The sequence below is a fragment of the Melopsittacus undulatus genome, chromosome 9, assembly GCF_012275295.1.
Source record: "Melopsittacus undulatus isolate bMelUnd1 chromosome 9, bMelUnd1.mat.Z, whole genome shotgun sequence".
In the NCBI taxonomy this organism is placed as follows: Eukaryota; Metazoa; Chordata; class Aves; order Psittaciformes; family Psittaculidae; genus Melopsittacus; species Melopsittacus undulatus.
In genome coordinates, this window is record NC_047535.1 from 8,663,762 (window position 1) to 8,677,532 (window position 13,771).

Sequence of the window (13,771 nt, forward strand, 5' to 3'; positions counted from 1 at the left end):
CATTCCAAAACAGAACATATGCTATAGTGAAAGAAAATCTGGGTTTGGACATTAGTTTTACACAGCATCATGGCCTCTAATACCAAGCACATGCGTCATCGTGGTTGTCTTGTGCAGTCAGGAAGAGTTCTTGCCTGATGATTTATTCAGTGATGTAGGATGGGATCTTTGTCATTGTACCCATGAAGCTCAAACACTGAATGTTTGCACCTATCCTGGTATGGTGTGGAAAAATGTCTTCATTTTATTCTGTGCAACCCTGAAACCACAGTTAATGGCTTTATGAAGAATTTGCAGAACTGATGCATTCTGAACTTGAAGGGTTTCTCTTTCCCATTGTCTTTCAAAAAATGTATTTGGTGGGGTTGAGGCAAAAAAGGTATTTTTTGAAATCTGCGAAATTCCTATGAAATGCTGTAGTTCTTAAGAAACTACAGTGTTGTGCACTTCCTTTAAGCTATATTGATGCCACCACTGCACAGATGCTTAATTTAGAGGACTTCTGAATTGGAGTTTATTTAGATTCTTAACATATTTTTTGTGACCTCCATGATTTAAGGTCAGAGACCTCAGCAGGGAGTCCATGCAAGTTGTCACTTAATCATTTTAGTTCTAAAGATTCATCAAAGTTATGCAAACTGACCTAGATTTTCAGACCCTGCTGAGGGAGTGGGGTTCTGCATTAACCTGCGAGGGTTGACCTGAATACATCATCTGGTAATGAAATACCTGAGCAAACCCACTGAAGTAAGTGTCAATTAGATTAATAAGGCTACTAAAAGGCAAAACCCCTAATTCCCTAAGTGGTAGTATTGGATATTTATAGATCACTGTAGATGCTGATAACTCTTCATGGCAGACCATGCACCCACCCTGAGCTCAGGCAGCAGATTTCCTCTGTCAGGTCTGTAAAATCCCCATTTATCCCTTGCACCCATGTTCATAAGGTGTCACTTACGAAACATAAGGCGCTTTTACAAGACTGTTTTAAAACTAGCTCAAGACTTCAGCATTGAAAAGAGAACTTTATTAGCAGAGGTGGGAATATCCCATAACATAGTCCTGTTTGCTGTTGGGTTTGTGCTTGTTCTCCCATCAGGAGTATGTTTCACAGCCATTTAAACACTCGAGCTGAGCTTCCAGCAACAAGTCCATTAATAACTCCTGCTTCCAGGAGGTTCTAATATTGGATTAAAGATACCCTGAAGACTCAAATTCCTTTGCTGTTAAGGTCTGCCATCCAGAAGAGGAAATCTCTCAGTTTCTTTTGGCTGTTCCTCATGAACAGAATATACTCCATTTTAAAAATCTTTCCCCATCACCTATGAAAATGAGTTAAAAACCTGTACTTTTCTCAAATGTGTCCAGAAATGCTGCTCAAATGTTGCCACCTTCCTCTGTTCCTCACCAGCCTCAGAGTTTGGCAGTAACGGAGCAGAAGGTCTGATTCCTGAACCTTGGATTGCAGTGGAGCTTTGCAGCCACAGTCTGTGGCTCAAGAGGTTCAGTTTGGACATTTGGGAAAACTTCTTCACTCAGAGAGCTTATGCAGCATGGGAACAGGCTGCCAATGGGGTCCTGCTGTCTCCATCGTTGTCTGGACAGAGCCTTGGTTGACCGGGTATGAAGCTGGGGAGAGCCCTGCTCCGCCAGGGTGGAAGAGTCCATGGGTCCTGTACCTCCAGTGTTCCTGGGATTCAGTGGGGTCAGTGCCAGTGTTTGGCACAACCATGGAGTCAGAGGAAGCACCAAGACCTTTTGCATGGTCACTAACCCCGCATCAGTTACAAAGTCCCATGGCCTCATCGGCAGGTTAGAGCAGCTGAACAGACACAGCCTGCAAGACTATCCCGGGCTTTGGCCACCTCCAATTCTGTCTCCCTCATGCCTTGAGACATCCTTTCCCTGTATCCAGAAGCCCTGAGAAAGCACTTTGTACCACTCTGCCTGTCTGATGTTGTGCTTTTCCCACACCCATCTTTTGCAGAAGGTTGCTTTACAAAGAGCAGATCAGTTCTCTAAAGTGACTCAAGTTGTTGACAAAAATCCCCTCAAGCTGCTGACAAAATTCCAGATACAGTCCATCAGCAAGGCCAGTCCCCGAGTTTTGCAAGGAACTTTTCCTTTTTATTACAGGCCCTGAGAAACCAAGAGAGGGAAGAACGGAACCAGAGTGGAGCAACAAAATAGCTCTTGCCTGACTTGGAACATTTGTTTGCTGGATGATCTCCAGTATTCCATCACATAAAACCATTATTAACAGCAGAGTGAAACACAAACAAAGCAGTTACCAGACGTAACAACAGTGGGAGAAGTAAACAACACGGATGTTTAATGGGTAAAATCACAGTTTAGCTACCTGCCAAAACATCTTCCTGTAGGATTGTTTCCATCATTGTCACCCAGAAGTGATACTGATTGGTGAACATGCAGTTTCCAGGTCAAATGTGGTCTATTCTGTAATCTCAGTGCTATGGCAAAAGTATCCTGAATTGAAGGAATCTATGAAGGAAGGCTCTAATTTCCAGTGGTGTCACAGGATAGGCCCTAGTTCAGTATCAGTTTAGAGTTTATTTGATATTTACCTGTCTGAGCTAGAACAAGAGCCAGTTCTTTCACAGTATGTCCAATCCCATCACCATGCAAGCTCCTGTTCAGGTGCAATATTTGATGCTCATCAGCTTTTTGGAAATTGATGCTTTTCAGTCATTAGTATTTCCTTTTCTAAAAGTCAGTGCTGCTACTTGTTTGCTTTCTCACTTCACTGAGGATCCACAAAGCTGTGGTGGGCTTGCCCAGAAGGCTTGTGTTCCTTTACTACTAGGAAAAGTGACAAACTATTGCAGTGCAGTTATGGATGATCTCAATTTGGAGCAGAAAGACTTGTGCAAGACCATGTCAGATGCATCATTTCTGATTCAGAGACCAGCTAAGCCAAATCCTCAAGAGGTGAAAACAGAAAAGAAAGTTAGAGCCAGTGTATCCCTCTGCTGTCTTTATTTGATGACCCTGGGTACCACATCAGGACCTTAGTCATCCCCTGGCCCAGGACTACCAAATTGATCCCCAACATCAAGCTGTGATGAGGAAGTATCTTTCTGGGACACTGACATACACAGGGGTTAAATGACTCTCTCTGAGCACCAAAGTAAATTACTGGTGACCCAAAACTACAATGTGGGAGTTCCTGACTCCTAGGCCCATGCTCATTCCACTAGACCACACTGCCTCCTGAGAAAAAATGTTTTAATGGTATCTGGCCAGCTGTGTAAACATGAAGAAAAAGCCATGTAAAACTGAACTGCTTCCATTATGCAAGTTATATTCTATTCTATTTGTAAGCACAAGTCTTAAATCCCTCCTCCAAAACAATACTTTTGCAAACAAAACACAAGGAAAGGAGGAAAAACAAAATAATCGCTGAAATTTTGTTGTTTGGGGGCTCTGGGTGACATGACCAAGGTCATTTTCCCTTGAACAGGGAGCCTCTTTCCCTTTACAAGCCCCTAATTTCCAACCTGGCTTCCCTGAGACCTGGTTTCAGGGATGGATGGGCTGATGCTGATACAGCAGATGGGAAAGGCACCTTTCTTTTCACCTTAAGAGGTTTCCTGAGGTTTCCTCAGCAATTGAACATCTCCTTCCCTGCTTACTGTAGGAATCAAAGCTACCAATCAATGAGTCCTGAATAACAGTGAGAACTGACCACCCTCAATGTTCAGTATGTTTTCTCATTTTGCCTGTATTATGGGAACACAAAGCTTTGCCTGGTGTGTTTTGCCTGGTTGGACACAGCCAACCACCCAACAAGAGATCTTTATTCTTTTATTAAAATCCTCCTTTTCTGCCTGAGCATTGCAGGGTACAGCAGAACAAGGGATGTATTTAACAGCAGTGTGACCCATTCTCCAAAAGACATCTGATGCAATGAATTTTTGCCAGGTTTTGTTATAAAAAAGCCAAAGGACAGGTTGCTATTTACTATCACTCTGACAGGACCAAAAGCCATGGTGTGGGGTAACTGCAGTGCCCCGGCTCTTGCTTGAGCTGATTCATGTCCCCCAAAATGTTTCGGATTTCAGAGGGACTCATGGATGATTTGAAACTGAAGTCACTGCTGTACTTGCTCCCTAGGTCACTGCCAAGGGCCCTTTGCTTGGCTGTGGAAGTGGCACAGGCTGTCCAGGAGTCAAATCACTTCCCTTTGCTCCAGTGTGTGGCACAGCTGCATCAAAGAACAGTGAAATTTCTCACTTTCAAACAGTTCAGTTGAGGCTTTGGTGTTAAAGCAATCAATGAATGACAGCATTTCCCTAATCCCACCACTCTGTACCCTGCTAAAGCAGCAGAAAGCTGTATCCACAGGAGCAGACTGTGACAGCGTGTCTCAGCTCCCCGCTTTGCTGTTAGGCATGTCTCACGTTGTTTCTGTAGAGTTTATCAGTAGTATTTTCTGTTCCTCTCCAGCAGTTACATGCAGAGCTGTATTCCCAGAGAGGATCCCCTGTGCAGGGCTGGAGATCCAATATGCTGTTCCTGTGCATGGTGACAATGTGAAACATTCACCTTCTGTGTCACTGGCAGCAAGCTTATCCCCCAGGGTCTTTTAAGGTCCATAGACACCTTCTGGGGCTGGAGTCTGAAGGACAGCAGTAAGTGATGAGCTGAGCATTGTGAAAAGGCTCAGCTCAGCTCTGGCTCTGATTGTTGGTAAAGTATTATTTCATTCTTTGTTCAGTGTGACTGTGTGGGAGCTTGCGAGCCCTGCTCCTGCCCTTGTTTTAGGCAGTGGACAATAGGAATGAAAAGGCAGTCTCTGTCCCAGTGACATAAATGAAAGGTGGTTCAGAAATTCCAGGTGTGTTAATTAAGCAGGAATACCTTAATATGGGCAGGAAGAAAGGTTGAGTGCTGGAAGCTAAAGAAAATGCTGTGTTGGCAAGGCTGAGAGTGGATATTTCTCATAGAGCAAATCGCAGGGAGGGAGTTTTCATGGCTTATTTCTTATCTGTGTTTTGCTGCTGGGACCATCGCTTCCATGATTTTCCCCTTTTCCTTCCCTCCCCTTTCCCATTCCCAGCCCCTTCTGGTCTGATCTGTCTCCAGGGGGTAACTCCACCCAGTGGGTGAGAAAATGCCTCTCTGCCTATGTTCAGTGTGATATGTGCCCTGTGTGCAGTGATTTGGAGCTGATGTTGTCTGTCCAGGGCCCCAGCATTAGTGGTGCAGTGGATGTAACCTTTTATCTAGCCTTGGTACATCAGTAGAGTTGTTCAGCTCACCCAGGGGGGCAGGTCTAGGCCTCTCCTGTATGTTACACCAGGGATAAAGATGAGCTTTACACACTGTGAAGCCTTGCACAGTGGGATGGGGGTTAGGGTTCACAAGGAGATGCTGGCTGCTTACCAGCCCCATCCCAACTGGGCAGCTGTTGGCAGCTGTTGCTGATGGGTTTGTCACAACTGGCTTTCTCATGTGAGGTTCCTCTGCTCTCCCTTACACTGAGGTTGGAGGAAGAGCACCCAGCTCCCTCACATGCTGTCTGAGGTGATGGACTTGCTCTGAGTTTTGCTGACAAGGACTGTGGTGAAGGTTTCTGTAGAGGCCTCTGCTCAGGGCAGGGTTTTAGCAGGTGTTGAAGTCTCCCTGAGGCCAGTTTCCGGCAAGCTGAAAGCAGCCTTTCAGTATTACCAGTGATGACATTGGATGAGAAAACATTTTCTTTTAAATAGTAGGTTCTTCAAAGCAAGATGTGAAAAGCAAGAAGTCCTTCCCAAACTAGAATTTGCTTCCTAGAGTAGAGCACCGACAGCTAATGAAAGCCAGATGCCTTGGCCTGCCCCAGGAACAGGAAAAGGAAGAAAAGCTGACCTCAGCAGCCTGAAAATCTACAGTTACAGGAACCTGCTCCTGGACCCGGGGTCTCCCAAGCAATAAAGGAGTTTGGGAAGTGCGTGTGTTTGTGACACTGAAGGATGGTGCATGCAGGCAGCAGAGGGGACCTGTACTGCTGACACAAACTGAAGCAGCTTCCAGCGGCTGGATTGCTTCAGGAATTGCTACAGGATTCCAGAGGCTGGATTGCTACAGGATATGCCTGTAGGGGAGGGAGGATGTTGAAAGCTGCTCCAGGGCACCCAGGGCTCTGTTGGATTAAACAAAGCTCCAGCAGCCCAAGAGCCTAGCCTGAAGGCTTGCTGTTGCAAAAACTGTGTAGGTGTTCAGGGTCCTTCCTGGATGGAGGCAGCAATTAGGAGCTGAGCTGTGACAAGCTGTTTACACACCATCAAAGAGAAGCCCAGGTTGGCCATTCATTGCCCCTTACAGCTTTCATGCGGTGGTGCCAGTGTGAAAGGCAGTGCTGGGTTACGCTCCCACGGTGTGTTCATCCTACCCTTCTGCGTCATCATTCTGCAGGAAAAGTGGTGGGAGTTGTATGTTTGTGGATGTAAATACATGAGCGTGGCAGAAATGAGTCTGACGCACTTTCTGAAGGACCAAGGTCACCATACAAGTGTATATATGCAGGAATACAAGTCTAAAGTAGGCATGTGTGCATGTCTAAATGTGTACATATATGTCTGTGTGTATATACACACTCAAGCAAAACTGGAATAGGCTGGAAAGTATGAAATATGAATAGTACAGTGGGCAAAAGAAGCAAGTGCCCCCTTTCCCTGGGTTCCCACAGCCAGCCCAGCTCTGCCAAAGACAATGGCAGGAAGCCAAAGGGAAAGAAAGGGATGGGGGAGGCAAACTAGGATGGGCGTCCTCTGATTCACAGTGGGAGTACGGAAACGCAGGGGTTTAAGTCTTTTTTATTAGCCTTTCATCTGGACTTAAAGGGCTGGTGCAAGCCATGCTCACTAGCCATGCCCCTGGGCTTACATGGAGGCCTCAGACTGTGGATTTGATCCAGTCCTGCTGATTTTCTGGGTGGAGATGAAACACTGATTTCCTCTCAGGAAAGATCATCTCTTCCTTGGAATGGTTAAGTAGTGCTGACAATGCATATACCTTCTGGGAGAAACAAGAGAAGAACAAACCCAGCCAGTTCCAGGTTTTGCAAGTGGTACAGACATCAGAGAATAATCTTTAGTAATGAGAGACTGATAAGCACTTTGATACAGCCGCTCAGTGCATGTGGTTGACTGATCCTGAGGCTGGTTAATTCTGCCCTGGTGTCCTTGTTCAGACCACAGGAGGATGCCAGACCAGGCAGCCACAAGTCTCTGTGTGCTCTGGATCTTGCTCATACTAATGCTGAGAGGTGGACCAGCACAGGCAGCACTTGGCATGGGGAAAGCCTCTTCCTGTTCCTCTGCCTGCCCCAGCTGACTCTTCTCACTGCACCATCGTGGGTTCAGCTGTCAGATTTTGATTAACGAGTGATCCACACCAACACCACACAGGTCCTCCAGTTACAGCGGACTCCTAAAAGGCACATAGTCCAGTAGACACATGTACGTTATTAGTAGTGCAAGTCCAGCAGAGCAAGCAGCTTTTCATCATATATGGCTTTTGCCAAGATATTATAGCACAGTTTCCACTTCACAGTAATTAACGCAGTCTTTCCTCTTCAAGAAGTACTACTGTCATAGATGGATAGGTGTGCAGAGCTCAAGAGCTTCTTATTCCAATCTGTAAACCCCAGAAAACTGTTATGACAAAACATTTTTCCTGTCATTTAAGCATGAAGAAAAATAAAATACTTCAAGAATATTCCATACATGGTTTATCTCCCCTCGGTTTTCTTCCCCTTATCCCTCCTAAATAAATATTGCAGGCCTAGTATCAAGCACGTACTGGTGACTTTGAAATTAAATAAAAGTGGGATTGGTTATTGATGGTATTGATGGATACCGATGAATATCTGACAATGCTTCTCTATGTATCTAGTTTTTTGCAATTTTTGTCATAAATGAAGTACCAACTTGTATTGTTTTATATGGAGAAGTGAAATGCAACTGAACCTTTCTTGTGTACCCTTGTACAGGTTTGAGGAGTATAAGATACCAGTAAGAGGGGGAAGATCTGACAGAACCTAATCCCAAGCTGTTTTCTTTGCCTTATATCTTACCAGGAGAGTCACTGGAGCAGATGCCTGTATTTAATGTGAATTATTTTAAGCCTTTTTTTGAGGAAGCTGCAGGAGCACAGCTACAGTCAAACACCTTTTCGATGCCATCGTCACCAGCAACAGGTATTTACTGAAAAATCAAGCAAACCCTTTTCTAAATATGTAAGTAAAAGACTTGCAGGCTGGTAATGCATGAGAAGTGGTGTTGCTCAGCAGGCTGGGCACAGGACTGAGTTTGAAATTACCTAGGTTCAGCCCTTGGCTGTGCTGTGGACTGTACCCTGTGACCTTGAGTTTAGGTCCTTCTATTTTACCCAGCCTCAAAGTTTGTCTAGCTTTGTTATCTGTGGGAATTACTAAAGATGGTGAGGTTAAGCATCAAAACCATAAGTTAAATGAGCTGCTGGGGAGGGAATGGAGGGCTGAAATTACCTGAATTTCTTCTAGCTTTGCTGCTGTCCTTCCAGGTACTGACTCAGTAAAGTCCTCTATGGTCAAGGACTGGACTCGGACTAGACTGTGCAGGCTGCACAGATACAGTGATGCCTGGTAGCCCTGGCTAAATGGGAAGAGCCTAGCCCCTTAGCTGTAGGTCTCTTGGTGGAGCAGGCCCTATTTATTCATGTAGTTGGGTTCAATTGCAAAGTCTTTGCAGCCAGGACTGTTTTCAATCTGGTGGCTCTGCCCAGAATAACAGGAGCAGGATGTCAGTGGGAGCCTCTAGAGCTTCTGTAGCACAAAACCTGATCAGTCCCTAACAGATAATGTTTCCTGTCTCCAGCTTTTAAGGGAGCCTTGTGGGCCAAGCGGATGGAACTCTTCCTCTGTTTTACTGGTTGCGGTCTCCAGTTCAGGCAGGTATAAACAGGGAAGAGCCTGTTATGCTCCCTCAGCTCTGGATGCTCTCCAGTTGCCACTGGGGAGACCTGGTGGCTCCCGAGAAAGAAAATATGCCCACAAAGGCTCAACAGAGTGATTACCAGCTATCCTACATGTTGGGAAGCCAGTACTATCTGTGGCTCTGCCCTGATGAAACTAGGTACCATCTAGCAAAGGGCAGGCCTGGGCGAAATGGTCGGGCAGAGTGCGACAAGAGAGCCAGAGGAAGGAAGTGAAGTCAGGCTGTGATCCACACCAGATGCACACTCTAGAGCTCATAACCCCCTGACCATGCTCTGCCCTCATATGCAGCTACAACTGTTGGGGAGATGCCAAATGTGGCAAGGATCCGGCCCATTCCCAAAGCTCTCTTTAGCCCTTTCAGCAAGACCCTGTGCTGGCTAAATGGGTAACACAGAAATCACCCTCCATGTACAGCTATAGTGTAGTGTTGAAGCTTGATGATTTGTAGGGACTGGTATGATCCCTCTTGGGCTTGGTGGACAGCCAAGGCTGTAAATGTTGGGTGGGTAGCAATCACAGAAAATATTTGCATTGTTTATGAGCATATGAAGAGTCATGGGGTTTAAAGGTTATACCCACCCAGTACAACCAGTAAGTAGTTGCTTAAGACAGTCTGCTGCTGGGACAACCAAATCATGGCTTTAGGGAAAAGAGGGGAGAAGATCCTGTTCACTGCTGGCAACAGCCCTCCCTCTGTCCTGAAATCCTACAGGACCAAGAAGACTGGGGCTCCTGTCCTAGGGTCATGGCTGAGGAAAGAGGAGGTGAGCTCAGAGAGATGGCTCCACAGGAGCTTCTGACACCAGGAGATGAGGTGAAAGAGCTGGAGCTTGGCCTTGTCATGACTCTTAGTAGCACTGATTTATTCGAAGAAGTAGCAGTTGGAAGGAGAGAGAGCAGAGCAGACACAGCTGTGGGGTAGGAGGCCAAAGAAGAAAGAGGCAAGACAAGGGAAGACCACTGCTAGGACACTAATTCAGCCAAGACAGCTGCACATCTCGTGGTGTGTTGTTTTGGGTTTTTTTAAATCAATTTTTATACTAACAGACAATTAAGCTGATTTTTTCTAATGTTTCTCTAGTTCTGAGTCATTTCCTGGGGGGTTGGAAGAAAGCAGATTTTTTCTCAAACCTTTAAAACAGTGTTCTAGGGTTTGGGTTGAGGGTTCTTCGTTTTTTTCCTTTCTTTCAGTGAAACAGCCACATTTAAAAAATGTAGCGTGAAAACCAAACCCAAAGGTTGACAACCCCTAAACTTCTGTCAGAGTTGCTCTTTGCTCACAGAACTAGGTGTCCATAATGAGTAGGCCAAAGCAGTGTACAGGGTGAAAGATGAGACCTGCCAAAGCAGCCCGGCACCAGACTGCTGTGTCATCCTATTCACCCGCAGAGGTTGATGCTTTTCCCAGCTCCCACACACGTCACTGGTGTTGGTGCCTGTCTGCTCGGCAGCATGCTGACCTTTCTTCTGGTTTACACATCAAAACTGACTGCTTTGGCAGTGGTTTCTAGCTCACTAAGCCACATGCATTTGCACTGTAGTGGACATAGCTGGCTATAGCCTCCAAAGCACACGTGTTAGTAGATGCTGTTGGTCTGGAGAAGCCTAGTGTGAAACAATGGTGAGTCTGGATCTTTATTTGCCAGAAAGCTGGAAGTACAAAGTGTTGGTTAGATCTTTGACTAATAAAAGTGGACATCTGCAATCAAGCTAATATGCTAGAGACTGGAGCCCTATTGAAAACAAAGAAGCAAAGGGGCTGCCAGCCTCAGAGCAGCATGCATCAACAATTAAGTGTTGGCTTTTTGAAAATAAACTGAAGTTAACCACCTTGAAGGAGAAATCACATCACCCATGAGGCTCCCAAGCACCAATTCTGTCCTGTCTTGCCTGTGGATCTGGGACAGAAGAATCACCAGCAGTGGTGAAACGAATAGCAAAAACCTCCACTCCCACATCAGTGGGTCCTGGACTCATCTTCTGGCCTTTTTTGTTAGGAATGTCCTGTAGTACTTGGTGTCCAGAATGTTTTACACCTAGTTTCTCCACAGAGAAGGAAGAAAATATACACTTTCAGAGTTATTACTTGTACGTCACGCAGTTGGCATGAGAAGGACCATTGCTCTTGCTTAAGGGTTGGTGTAATTAAGCAGGAAGTCAGAGGCAGTGCAGTTACCTCAGATCCAGAGAGGCTTATCTCACTGCAATATTTAGCCAGTTATTGTCTCTAAATAGTATGCAATGAAACCAGTAGTGGGAGAAAACTTTTAAAGGTGTGCTCAGTGATACAACAAATATGGCAGAAAAATACAAAAGGTATGCTGTGACCATGCACAAAGCAAACTTGATCCTGCCTCTACCCCCAGTTTGTCATGACTGTCTTTCATGGCACTGATGCTTGCTAGGACCCTTAGCACTGCATGACATGTAGTAACACCTGGAATTAAATGCTAGCCTGAAGCACTAACCCTTGAAAGTCAACAAGCACATGATCAACATCAGGCGCCTGTAAAATATCGCCTGGCTGTTGGAAACAGCTTCATTTCTTATTCACAACAGATTGCATTAACCCATTCTCAAATAAATTGGCAAGAGGCAGTGATTTGATGTTTTAAAACAAAAGGAAGCAAGCGGATACTGGTGACTAATTTCCTCCAAACAGCGTCATGTGGGTCATCTTCCTCACATCTTGTTTGTTCTGCTGATTAGTCTTTAGGTAGATATTCATATATGAACTATTATTTTTCCTCTGTGAATTGTGGTTTTCTGCCCTGCTGCCATTTCAATTTCCAGTGTAACTGGGAAGCCAACTCCTTTCTAACTACGTAAAAGATGAACTGTGTTTCCTGCAACTTCAACATCTCTAATGCTAGTGGTTGAGTAATAGCCGGACACAACAGTGTCTTCTGTAAGGAAATATGCCAACAGTTGTTGCTTAGAACTGAATAAAAGTTACTCTTTTTTATAGTAAAAAAAAGTGTTTTGAATGATTTGAAGCTGCAATAACAGTCCTTTCCAGTCAAAGCTTACCCTTCACAACAACAGGATGCACTGCTCTATTTAAGCAAGTAATAATATTGGTTTTAGTCACTACACACACTTTGCTTCCTGTTGGGGGTATTGCACAGAAAACTAGTTCATTGCGTACCAGATAACTAATTCATTGCATTATTTACAGATTTTATATACAGAGATGTTTTCCAATACCATCTGTGTGTAAAGAAAATGTATCTTTGCAATAAGCTAGCATGATCTGTTTATTTGCTGTACAAGCTACAACGAAATTAAGGAGAGCAGCCTCTACAAGTCTGTGTTGCTTTGTTAGGATTAACAAGGCTGTGTGTATTAGGGTCTCTATGCTTCTGACTTACAGTCAGAAAAATTGACTGTCACAAAATGTTCGTTCTGGTTGCACGAGACCTTTCACCCAAAAACTCCCAGTTGCTTAAAAGGCAATTACTGGGAGCAATGGCAAGATCTAGCCTAAGGGCTTCTGCATTTGCCCCCTGCTAATGATCTGCTGGAATTCTGTCATCTCACAAAACATGAGCACAGCAGCAGTAATTCTGATGTCTGTCATTGCTTCCTTACTTATACTAACAGTTTATTTCATGGCTGACTTCCCGTCTTGCTAAGTTAGATTCTCCATGTCAGGCTGTACTAATGAACAGCAAACAGATTCTGACCTCTCTTTTCCAGGGGGAAAAAACACAAGCTCAGCCGAAGTCAGTGGAGCTGCTCTGCTTTGACCCGGGTGTAAGGAGGGTAGGGAGGATCCTCATCTGCCTTCAGGTAAATGCCCTGGGGCTTTTCTTTCAGCCAGGCAAATGCTCCTGCTGACATTCTCCTAGAAGCAATTAACATTTCAATCATCTTCGTATTTCAGCAATGCAGTTCCTGTCATAGCGCTGAAGCAGTAAGACTTGACAGGCAATGCCCCACGCCTCCAAACTGAGAGGCTGTAAGGAGATACCGAGGACTTCCCTTAAGGTGGAGGATAGGCTGGATCACCTTTAGAGAGACACTGGGGAAGGAAACACTTATCAAAGCTGGTGACAACTTTTAGCGTGCATGGGTAAATCAAGGCTGTGGTGTGGTTTCTAGATTTTTAGAGAAATATATATATATATTATCTATTTGTATGTCAGTGGAGGGTTTTTAATCAGAAAACTATCAACATTTGCAGATCCAGCGTTTCATTCATCATCTGAAGTCAGACTGAACATCTGCCAGCCCAGACAATTGTTTTAACATCTTCCTGCTGAGCTAGCCACTGCTGGGAAGAGGAAGGTGGTGGTAAGACACCATCTAACCCTAAGGGACACATTTCCTTGTTAGTGTAAATCGGGAGTCTCCTTTCAGTCCAGCAGAGTTAGAAATAAAAGTGTGATCAGAATGGATCGTGCTTTTCCCCAGTGCCAAAATGGGAACTGGGTCACACTAAATAGTGCACATAAAGGGGAAAAGAGGCTCAAGGGGAACCTTGTCACTGAACTTCACCTTTATCCTCTTGTCACAGGAATTACAGTCCCTGAACACTTCAGCTCAAGCCGTGTTTAGCTCCTTTATCTCTTACACCCCTTCACCATCCTGTTTGTTCCTTTGGTCGGGTCTTTCACTGAAGTTAATTGACCTGGTTTCACTGATTTCTGTGAAGACTGGCCAAGCCTCTCAAGCTGGAGAAGTGGGTCACCATGCACCATGTACACCAGGGCTTTGGGGGTAGGTTGCCTTGAGTCCTCTTAACTGAGGAGCATTTTTGCTGACACGTGAAGCTGCATTTTTTCC